Source organism: Aphidius gifuensis, linkage group LG2 (genome assembly GCF_014905175.1).
Source record: "Aphidius gifuensis isolate YNYX2018 linkage group LG2, ASM1490517v1, whole genome shotgun sequence".
Lineage (NCBI taxonomy): Eukaryota > Metazoa > Arthropoda > Insecta > Hymenoptera > Braconidae > Aphidius > Aphidius gifuensis.
The window spans coordinates 12908959-12921952 of record NC_057789.1 but is presented as its reverse complement, the minus strand read 5'-3'; the positions used below and the strand labels follow the sequence as shown (position 1 = coordinate 12921952).

Genomic DNA, 12994 nt, shown 5'->3' with positions numbered 1-12994 from the left:
AGAAAGAAAAGCAAAACAGCTCGATGGCGCGTTCTTGATTGGTTGAAAAAATAAGGCTGCGCAGAACGCGACGAAAAAAGCATGGACTACTGCCATACCTGCTGCCGTATTCACAGGGCAAATTTTATACAATTTAGGGCTTTTTTTTGCCACTGATGGCGCTTGTCAAATTTTTTTTATATAGATTTCATATACAAAAGCAAGCCAGTGTAGCCCCGCCCGTGGCCCTGTGAATACGGGTGCTGTAGTACTTCTACCATGGATATTGCTAAGGAATTAATTTAGACTAGGAATTAATATATTTGGTTACATACTTTCCCTAGATACATTTGCCATAATTAATTAATCAAAAAGCTATTGGTGACTGTTGCTAAAGATTGGATGTAACCAAATAAATTATTTCATTATCTAGATCAATTTCTCTGCAATGGTTTCTATAATACAATAGAATCATTGTGCCAAATTGATTGTATCTTCAATAGACTTCGATGACATCATAGATGAATTTTCCAGCGACAACGCCAGAAGACAAAAACTGTTTTGATTTTCTAATGATCTATTCTTCATCTATAGGTATCACTTTTAAAATATTTTGTCTTCTATATTAATATCCACAACAATTTTTATTTAAAAAATAAAATAATTTCAGTATATTCTGGCGGTTTTGCTTGTTATATATATTATTGTTAAATACACCTAACAAATGAATTCTTTTTTATATATTATATCGATAAAAATAGAGCGCAAAATATAATTTTGCCCAGGGCGCAAAAATTCCTTGTTACGGCACTGATGCGCAGCACGCTTTCCAAGCCCGCAACACGAATAGGTATCCGATCCAGCCCGTAGCCTTCGGAGAGTTCGTCTTTTTGACGGATGGAGGGGAAAACTAGCACCGGTCGAGGTTTAACGTATCAAGTCTACTACGGGACCTCGAATATATACGAAACATGTGCCACACTGACACCACTCGTAGTAGACTTGACCCTCCACAGTGCCTATGCGGTGAACCTTAGAATTATTAACAATTAACTCCTATTAATTGTTAACAATTCAGTTGACATGCAAATAAATAATTAGAGCTCTTTTGTTAATTATTTATTTCGAGAACCAGCGAAATAATAAATCTAAACAAAAAAAGAAACACAGTTTTTTTTACAAAAAGGAGCGTCAAGTATTCGAAATCCCCACTAATTATATGATTATAGTAATTTTATTTTATATTGATATTTATTAATTTTTTAGATACAAAAAGATATAATACCAAAATAAGTCAAGAAGGAAATATTTAACGCATATAATTAAGTCTTAATCTTTGACAAAATTTTATACTTGACCCCGCCCGGTTCTTCCCAAATAAAATTTGAAGCCTACACACGTCTCGACAACAGAGTTAATGGTATTTTCCAATTATCCATTATTATATATATATACCCTTCACATTTTATCTAGGCTTAGGACTGGCAGCGTACAATCTTGTTACCTTGCCGGTGTGTTTAAATAAATATATATATACAAATATATATATCTTTATACATATATATATATATACTTATTTCGTCAATCAACAATTCAATAATGAATGCGTATGACACAATATTACACGAGCGCCGAATATATATTTTACAGTGTAAAGGGTGGTGTCCACTATGCAATTTTCTCAGATATCAGCAAAAAATCTAAATGAATTCAGTTACAATGCTAATAAGCTAAGGGTTTAAACTCACGATAAGCCTAGTTTCGCTTGTAAAGCGCACTGAGCACGCGCAACGAGTTGGGTTGTGTCGAACTTGTAAACATGGCCGTCCTAATTCCCATGAAACTAGTAATATGTCCCCAGCCATCGTGGTTTTTCTAGTAATTTTACGTGTTGCGCATGCTTAGAGCACTCAGCCATGTTTACAAGCAAAAGTTAGCTTGTCGTGCGTTTGAGCGCTGAGACATTAATTTAATATAATTCAAATACTTTTCATAGATTTTCAAAAAAATCACACTTGTCACGCTCTATTCTCGTCTTTTTTATATGAAACTACTATAATAAAGTTGCAAGGTTGTGACTGCGCATACATTTATGTTGAAAGTGAACGACTACTAAATTTCAGTAGATCTGCATTAGTGTGAAAGTCTTTAAATTTTATTTGGGAAGAACCGGGCGGGGTCAAGTATAAAATTTTGTCAAAGATTAAGACTTAATTATATGCGTTAAATATTCCCTTCTTGACTTATTTTGGTATTATATCTTTTTCTATCTAAAAAATTAATAAATACCAATATAAAATAAAATTACTATAATCATATAATTAGTGGGGATTTCGAATACTTGACGCTCCTTTTTGTAAAAAAAACTGTGTTTCTTTTTTTGTTTAGATATCACATCTTTTTGTAAAGTCCTTTAATCATTCGATAGAAAAAACTATAATATTAAGAAGTATATAAAATTACTTGGTACCATCCGTATTAATTTTTGTTCGTTCTAAAAAAAAAAATATGTAAGCATTTTTTGCATTACTTCACCAGTTTTTGCTAGCAACGAACAAATTATCAATTTTTATCCAGCTAGTATTTTTGCGGAAATAACTGACGAAATAACTAACATTATACGTAGAACCCAATCAGCGCCAAATTGGCAAATTTAAGAAGCTCGAGGTACAGGACATATTTTGTCCCATTTCCAATGTACGGAGTTGACTCTTCTTCTTTCTAGTCTTCTTGGTAGAACCACAAATGTGAATTTTAGAAGTGGGTATTCCTTTGATTAAGCAATTATTATTTTTACTTGTCCATTTAAATTTATTGATGTAGAGTAGACTTAAAACAATGATATCATTAATTTTGAGGACTTCAATCTTTCTTAGAATTTTCGTTGATCTAAAACAATCGACACATGTACCAACCCCTTCGTGCCACAATGATAGTGATTGATCGATAAGTTTCTTGTAAAGTGGATGTGTTATTTTTATTTGGTATTAAAAGATTTATCATAAATTCGTGTGACAAGGAAACATTTGCATATGAACACGATTCACATTTTTCTAAATACTTTTGTTCGTAGCTACAATTGTAAATTGCTAATGAAAAATGAATAACACCATAGAGCTGTGAAGTTGTAGAGACCGAGCGGAGACTCGATTCGTCAGTGAGCGAGAAAACTTACCGATGAGATCACTCATTCATGAAGCATAAAGCATTGCAGCAAAAACTTGCGTGTGAACACACAGCTCTAAAATTGAATACATTGACAACAATAGAAAAATATATAAAATATCGATAATTGATAAAACAATAATAAAAAAATATTAATAAGCCATAACAAAATATATAAAATACACTTTATTTAACATGGAAATATTTCAAAACAGTTTTTCGAAAATTAAGGGTTTTCTACAATCAAATAACCAAAACTTGATCAATTTTAGGTGAACTCATGACAAGCTAAAATTTCCGTTAGAGCGGCTATAAAAATCACCAAAGTAATTAAATTTACTAAATTTATCGCGAATCCGTGATTTTAGAACAAGCTTGGTGGTGTCAAGCTTGTTCTGCAGTCACGGCGAGACACCACGGATTTGCAGTCAATTCAGTAAATAGTAGTTAATTCAGTGATAATTTAGTGAATTTAATTACTTTTTGGTTATTTTTATAGCCGCCATGTTTATAAGTGGAAATTTTAGCTTGTCGTGAGTTCGCACCCTTACTTTGATTATTATTGTCAGGATCTTTAACACCTGTAACATCCATCATAGATGGACATACAGTGGTTTTGAATTTTTTAAAGTTGCAGTTGCAGATGTATTGTCTTTTGGTGTTGGAATTACCAAAACTCTGCTTTTCGTATCTTTTATTATAAAGGTGCAGCCTTTTTAGTTTTAACTCTACCCTTCCAATCCATGAAATCTGTATAAATAATATATTTTACAATGAATAAATATAATTTATATTAGAAAATATCACACTAATTATTATTAATGAAATGAATAAATGAACAAATAACATTGTAATCACTATTATCATTAAGAAAAGCGAATTCTTCCATCTTCACTGGATAATGATGCTTGTTTCAAATGTGTTTTCTCAGTTTTAAATAAGTATACTCATATATATTCACAGATTCATCACAACCTACGAATGGACAATTTATAGTTTGATACTCTGAGACTTGATGACAATGTGAATAGTGATAATACAAGTTTGTTTTATTTGCATATTCTTCATCACAGTATACACAAGTTTCGTTTTCAGTTATTGTCTTAACCAGCTCAATTTTAGGGCCGGTTTTTTCGTCCAACATTACAGTTAACTAAAGGTTTAAACTCTAGTTAACTAACTAAGGATTTGGTTACCGACTGCGTTTTTTACATGCTTTAGTATTGAAAATATCAATCGATAAGTAGTTAATCCTTAGTTAGTTAAAGTTAGTTAATGCTCAGTTAACTGTAATGTTGGACGAAAAAACCGGCCCTTATGAATTCAACTTGTATAAGCATGAAGACTTCTTTTTCCACTAAAAATTTTATTGCACTGGTTACATTTAATTTCATTCTTTTCTTCTATTGTTTTTCATTTGTAAATGTAAATGAATTGTCACCAAAATATCACACAATTGCACACAATACAAATTTATAAAATTTACTTAATTACTATATGCATCAATCTATATTGATATTATTTATTTATTGTATTATTATAATATTAATTACCTTGACAATTAATATCCAAATTCAAATCAAATAAATATATAATTATGAATATTTTTTATATAATAACATAATAATATATATATATTCCCAAAAGCACAATAAATACGAAAAGATATATAAACAAAAGGTTACGTTCATCAGGAAACATGTGTATGTTGTATATATTATCATAATTAGCATGACAGGATTCGCAGGTATGTGAAGTTAGCACAATCAAACCGGGCTATATCAGGAGTTACGTGCGAATTATATGCGTTTTTTGTGCGGAATCCGCAATTTTTGTGCGTTTTTTTTGTTTTTTATAGTCTGGTTTGATTGTGCTATAAATGTATGTGCTAACTTTACAGACCTGGGATTCGCGCTTATATCCCAACAACATATGGCGCACGCACCATCGATGCGATATTAAATACTATACTGACATAAAGGATTTTTTACACCATCTAAATATGTTAGTTTTTTTGCTCTATAGACAGATGCTTTTAGCAGCTGATTTTGATATTGAAAAATAAATCCTTTCGTAAATAATTTCGTAAATAAAAATATTTTATATTTCTATTTACATATCCTGTAAAAAAAAAAACTCATTAAACTTGACGGAAAGAAAAATAAACAATAACAACATGAGACTTGGGAACATAGGTTGAAATATCATTATTTGATTCGCGCCATCGATGCGATATTGAATACTATACTGACATATATAAAGGTTTTTTCACACCATCTAAATATGTTAGCTTTCTTGCTCTATAGACCGATGCTTCTGGCAGCTGATTTAGATAATCGAAAATAAATCCTTTCGTAAATAAAAATATTTTATATTTTTGTTTACACATGATGTAAAAAAAAAAACTCATTAAACTTAATGGAAAAAAAAATAAACAATAACATGTGACTTGGGAACATAGCTTAAAGTATCATTATTTAATTTGCACCATCGATGCGATATTGGATACTGTGGTAAATATAAAGGTTTCCCACACCATCTACTACTACCTTGCACAATTTCATTTTTATAATGTTGTCAAATTGCTCTGGACTTGGAAACCATATTGCTTTGATCTGATTTGGTTTTATAATATTTGTCAGAGTGCAGTAAAGTTTTAAATAATCTTCAAGAAAAACGCAATTTCTAAAAATGATTTTAAAGTTTAAAAAAAAGGTATACATCTAAAAAATCTGTTTTTATTTTTATTAAAAAGATTCAATTAATTTATAAGATGATCAGAAGACAGAATATTTTTCACATCAATCAAATAATATATTCCAAAAGGCACAAGAAACAAGGGCACGATAAAGACAAAAGGATGTATAAACAAAAGGTTACGTTTATCAGTAAGCATGTGTATGTTGTATATTAGCACACATTAGCACTCCTGATGAGTAGGATTCGCGCCTATATCCCAACGGCATATGGCGCGCGCACCATCGCTGCGATATTGAATACTGTAGCACCAACGATGCGATATTGAATACTGTATATGATATAAATAAAGGTTCTTTCACACCATTCTACTATTATTGCTCAATTTTTATTTTATAAGGTTGTGAATTGCTCTGGACTTGGCAGCCATAATGCTTTGATCTGATTTTGGTTTTATAATGTTTGTCAGAGTGCGGTAAGGTTTTATAAGAATTTCAAGAAAAGCGCAATTTCTGAAAATGATTTTGAAGTTTAAAAGAAAAGTATACTTCTAAAAAATCTGTTTTTTTTTTTATAAAAAAGTGTGATATTGATTTAATAAAATGATCAGAAGACATAATATATTTATCTGATCAATCATATTTTAAAATAATTTCCCGAGGAATTGGAGGGTTAGGGTTAGCTTTGTGTCGATAATATATAGGCACGGTAGTTAAATCTCATTTCTCCCACTTTTTTTTTTTTTCTCATACTTGACGCGAGGCACTACCGTGCCTCTTGATTTCGTTACAGTATATATTCATGAAATACTGAGTTTTTTCAGTTGCTCTTTTATCTTCAGGATTTTTGTCGGGATGATATCTTTTAATATTTTCCCGATATATCAACTTTAGATGACTTAAGCTTTCAATATTTTTGAATATTGAGTCAATTTCAGCCTCGTAATCTGACATGTTACAGCCTGAAAAATATAAATAAAATCAATACAAATTATAATGGAAATAAATTTAATTTTAATTTAGTAGCTATATCTTCAATATTTGAATAAAAAAAAAAGACCTGGTAACATTTGTTGGGTCATGTGGCCAGCGTTACCTGTTGAAAATTGAAAATTTTCAATACTCTGGCTAGGGCCATTGTTATTTTTATTGCTTAGACATATTTTAACCGTTAATAAACGAAAACATTATTCATATTTAAAAGAAAGGCTATAGAGTTTTTCAAAGCTTTTTTTGGAGCCTTATAAACATTTTATTTCAACTCTATGATGACATTTTTAGGTCCGTTTTTTTCATTTTTTTTTTTGGCGAGCCATAACTTTTGTTATAATCAAGATAGGGAATTCGTATTAGGCTCAAATTATGCACCTAAAAAAAATCTAGTGACGGCATTACGGTTTTTTTTTTCTCTCAATAACAGTTTAAAACTTAAGACTTTAAGACTAGTCTCGGTCTCGCATGCGTCGTCTCGCGAGACGCGAGACCGAGACCGAGACCGAGAGTATCGACTGAAAGTCTCGCCGGTATCGCGAGACTTTGAAAATTTTAGATCGAATTTTTTTTTTTTTTTTTTCTCGTAACGAATCGTATTAAAAAGAAGAACTGTTGTGCAGTAAAATACTGCACAGTAAGACATTGACGCTACAGTCACAACGAGATATCTACAAGCCTTATGTGGCTATGAAAATTATAAAGTTACGCCAATTATATTTTCCTAAACTGATATTTTTTGTATCTGATATTTTAAAAGCAGTATTTTACTTCGTGGAAAGGGAAAAATACATATTAATGAAGAGAAAAAAAGAAGAAAAAATTTTGTGAGCCATCTAGACTCGCGGGTTTATTATGTGTAAACATCTTCGGCGTGTTTCTACGAAAAATTCCTACGAATGCGCAAAGTGGTTAAAAATGAAGTTGAAATATGAAAAAAACGGCTATTTATCGGTTATATGTCGTATAGTTATTGAAATAACGAATTATTCTTAAATTTAATAATGGCAATCAATAGAGATCGTTGGGGAGAAGAAAATGTTTCTAAAAAAACTTCGATATCTCGAATAGTTTTCGAGTTATAATATTTTTTAAAATTTCGATATATCGATTTTTTTAAATTTATTTATTTAATAATGGAAGTCGATTAAACTCATCAAGGAGAAAAAAAAATCAAATACAATTTTTTGATCGCGCGAATAGTTTTCGAATTATTGATATCTTTCTAATGTTAATGATAATTTTTTTCATAATTGATAATATAATAGAGCTAAGTAAAAAAATAAAGCTAAGTAAAAAATATAGCTAAGTAAAAAATATAGCTAAGTTAAAAATATAGCTAGTGAAATTATGTAGATATTGTGTGTTTGGCTATAAATATATAGCTAAGTAAAAAATATAGCTAAGTAAAAGATATAGCTGGTAAAATTATGTAGGTATTGTGTGTTTGGCTATAAATATAGCTAAGTAAAAAATATAGCTAAGTAAAAAAAATAGCTAAGGAAAAGATGTAGCTAAGTAAAAAATATAGCTAAGTCAAATTATGTAGATATTGTGTGTTTGGCTATAAAGTAAAAAATATAGCTAAGTAAAAAACCTAGCGACCAAGTAAAAAAAACTTGGATATATTCATTATTTTCAAAAAAAAAAATATATATTCGTGCTTAACAATACGCGACAATCAATAATTAGCAGTTTTTTTGAAAAAAAAAACAAAAATTTCGACTTTTTTTTTGAGAAAAAAAAATTGTATACATTTTAAAAAAAATATCGATAATTTGATAACTATTCGAGATATAAAAATTTTTATTGGGCTTTTTTTTTAGCTTGGCGAGTTTTATCGATTGCCTTTATTAATATTACAAAAAAAAACTTAATATATCGAAATATATAAGTTATTATAACTCGAAAACTATTCGCGATATCGAATTTTTTTATGTTGACTATTTTTTTTACTTGACGAGATTCATTGATGGCCATTATTAAATTTGAGAATTAATCGTTATTTCAATAGCTACACGATATATAACCGATAAATAGCCGTTTTTTCCATATTTCAACTCCATTTTTAACCACTGCGCATTCGTAGGAATTTTTTCCGTATTTTTCCCGTAATCGTGAGAAAATTTTCTATAAAAACCGAATAAAAAAACATGTTGTCTCGGTTATGATAATATCTTCTGAAATTCTTTTGTACAATTACAATAATAATTTTCTCTTTCAAACTAACACATCAGTCATCAATGTCTATTTCTCTTTTTTAAAAACATAAAATTAGTCAATATTATAAATAAATTATTATTGTATAATAATTCAATATTATGTTTTGTATTCAGGAAATATTATTTCATATAAACAATATTAATAGGTATATTAATCTTGTAAATGAAAAATACTTGCATATGCATGTATAATGTATATACACTGAGAGAAATATTAACTAAGAATTACAAACGTAAAAGAAAAAAATACAAAATAAATAGTAAAAACTGCGTTCCCCCGTCATTTATAAGAATTATTCGCATATTGATAGATAATTTTTACAATAAAATTATGTAAAAAATCTGGCCATTGACTATATACACTACTAAGCCATAAAATTTACACAATTTTATTGTAATTTCTGTTTAAAAAAATGACTAAATTCACGACACTCACAAGTAAAATCTAGCAGACTGAGAATTTACCCACTACCGGTTTTAGAATTTACTAAATTTTATTACAAATCTTATTTAAAAGTTGGACATTTTTTGTGTTAAGTTGGGCAGTTTGTGCTAGATTCACGGAGAATAGCAATCAATTCCCGCCAACATTTTTTCTTTTCTGTTTACACGCTCAAAACTCGAAAACTAATTGTTAAATAGAAAAAAGTTATTCTTGATAAATTGTTTAGAAATAAATAACCAACAATAAACCTCGCTTAACCCCATACCTAGCTTCAACAGATAAGGCTGTAGAAATGCTTGAAATTACATGACAGTTCAATCATTTGTTCAATCGGTCGGCCATCTTTGTGTTATTTCGTCCCACAAACAGAATTTTTACAAAGCTATATAGTAAAAAATATTTAAGTCTATGCTAACTTTTATATGTCTACATGATAATTTTTATTATATATATAAGAATATTTATTAAATTGTGCAGTATTTTTTATTCAACCATATAATAATTTTTATTGTTTTCACAAAACATGTATGTCTTTATTTTAATTAACTCATAACTCATTATCTAAGAGATTAATCAAAAAAAGTAATTCATTATAAATTGTTTAGAATTGAATTTTCAATAATAAACTTCACTCAACCCCATGTCTATCTGCAAGAGATAACGATGTATAGAGGCTTGAAGTAACCCAACAATTTTTTGACATTTTACACATTTTACATAATTTTATTGTAGAATTCCGACTCTCGCGGCCAGTCCCAGAATTAAAACAAAAATTACAAAGTACTATAGTAATTTCTATCCAACCATGATTTTAATTTTTAGTTAAAATTTCTCTCAGTGTATATGTACAATATGAACTTTACTTCGCCTAACAAATGCAAGTATAACTAATAAATACAAATAAAATACTTGTATATTAATATATACAACGGCGCATATATATATATAATAATAAATAAATTAAATATATAAATACGCACATTTAAATTCATCTATACTACAGAACGGCTGATGGTAACGGTTACTGACCGATTACCATGGCACTGCAAGGCGCAATGTAGACTGACAGAAAATGGATTTCTGCCCAGATCCGTTACCGGATCTGACGTCTAAACTCTATGTTTTTTCCTTTTACTCTAACCCAACCCGCGCCTAAAGATGTTTACACATCAAAAATCTATTATTTGTTTATGAAATTTCTAAAGTCTTTTGTCCAACTACTTCATTGATTTTTAAAATTTAAAGTTTCAACTTCGAACATTCTTTCTTTTTATATTTTTTCAGAAATATTATTTTAGAAATTCTGAAAATTATTAAATTATGTTATAATTTTGTATGATTTAATTTATCAATTTTATTGATATAAAATATTAATTAAAATAATTCAATATTAATTTTAAAATATTGAATAATATAATATTAATTGTTTTTATTTCATATGAATTTTTAATAAAATATTTATATATTATTCAATCATTTAATTCAATTTAATTCAATTTAAATGATTGAATAATATATAAATAAACCAATTGGTTTCTATTCTTTTATATTTCACTTAACGAAAAAATATTAGTATAAAAGCGAGACCCGGCGATACTTGCGAGACGAGACCGAGACGAGACCGAGACCGAGACCTAAAATCTTAAAACTGCGAGACCGAGACCGAGACTCGCTGAATCTCGTCTCGTCTCGTACCGCATGAAGCCCTAACAGTTTTCGAGCAAAAAAATTAAATATCCGAATTTTTTGTCAAATTTTGAAGTTTTTTTTTTTTTTCTCAAAAACTATTATAGATAGGGGAAAAAACCCATTAAGCGGTAGGGCTTCATGCGGTACCGAGACTAGTCTCGGTCTCGCATGCGTCGTCTCGCGAGACGCGAGACCGAGACCGAGACCGCCTTGAATCAATAAAACGATACCGAGACCGAGACCGAGAGTATCGTCTGAAAGTCTCGCTAGTCTCGCGAGACTCTGAAAATTTTAAATAATATTTTTTTTTTTTTTTTTTTTTCCTCTTACCGTATCGAATCATATTGAATAAAAAGAACTGTTATATATTCCTGCACAGTAAGACACTGCACAGCAGTGATGGGTAAATGGTCGATTTTTGAGGTTTCTTACACTTACAGTAAGATACTGTAAGATACTGTAAGAAACTGTAAGATACCTGAGACGCCATTTTTGAACATTCTTACCGACTGTCGACTCGACAATTAGCTGTCATTGCTCGATATATGTTGGCACATGTATTTTATTTGTTAAGGTATAACTTGCCAAAATTTTTGGGGGCGTGTCCTAAATATACTGCCTATGCTTTTACATGGATAGTTTTTGCGTTGCCAACCCCAAATAACTAAAAAAATAGATTTTTCTCGGTGGTTTGTGGCTTATTAATAATACTTTTTACTAGAGAATCTTATCATTTCGTCTATTTTATTGCATAATAAATCATATTCTTGTAATTTAAACAATTTTAGTTAGTTTTTATTTTCTCGTAATGACCCCGGCAATAGTGCTTTTTTTGTCAGTTTGCAGCACTGATCTTGACGCCATCTTAATATCTATTTCATGAATGTATGTGTGTGTATGCTGTGTAAAAGCTAAACATGGATGCTAAATTTTGCTAAATTTGCTGTTTAAATTTTCCCGCTTCAATGCGCTGTTGCCAGAGCCTCAATACTTGTTCTCATAAAATTGCTAAAAATCGTGTTTTTAGCTTATATTTTTATTAATTACGTGAGATTTAGTCTTATAAGCCCATTTCATCCTGATATCAAAAATTCTTTTTTTTTCTGTTATTATCTATTAGTTTTTGGGATAGGTGAGACTAAAACAAGTATTGTTTTGTTAAGTTCGTAGATATTTTCTAACACCTCCTCCCATAAGAGCCCATGTTTAACCTCTCTAAATTATGTCAACTTTGAATAATTATTAAAAGAAAAAAAGTATTATAACATAAAAACTGAATTGACAAAAAGATGCATTATTATTTCATTTATCTAAATTATTAATTTCATGAGCCTCAGACTATTTTTCATTTTGGCAAGTTATATTACAAAGGTATATACCTTAAATAAATATATAAGATATCAGGGAGAAGCAGTGTCTAAGAAAAGATGTAGCTCGGAAATCAACGTTGCCAAACAATTATGTTTTAAGAAAGTAATGTTGCTTGAAACAGAATTTTTTTGGCAAAGTAATTCCTTAGCTACATCTTTTCCTTAGCTACTGCTTCCTTAGACAGTTTTATTTATCAAATAACTAATATACATGTAATTTTATTTGAAATAAATAAAAATGTTCAAGGGAAAGCAGTAGCTAAAGAAAAGAGTAGCTAAGGAATTAAGGTTACCAAAGAATTATATTTAAGCAACATTATTTCCTTGAAACATAATTTTGGCAACCTCAATTCCTTAGCTACTGCTTTTCCTTGGAGATTTGTATTTTTTAAAAAATTTACATGTATTTTATTCATAAAATAAATAAAATGTCAAGGA

The 12994-nt window shown here is 29.5% G+C and overlaps 1 long non-coding RNA gene across 1 annotated transcript; it reads right to left on the bottom strand.

Moving 5' to 3' along the window:
* Nucleotides 1–227: 227 nt before the first annotated feature.
* Nucleotides 228–11929, bottom strand: LOC122849173. Its single transcript, XR_006373524.1, has 3 exons — nucleotides 11579–11929; nucleotides 4253–4255; nucleotides 228–242 (listed from the first exon to the last, which is right to left on the bottom strand). It is a non-coding gene; the product is annotated as an uncharacterized LOC122849173 (long non-coding RNA).
* Nucleotides 11930–12994: the final 1065 nt, after the last annotated feature.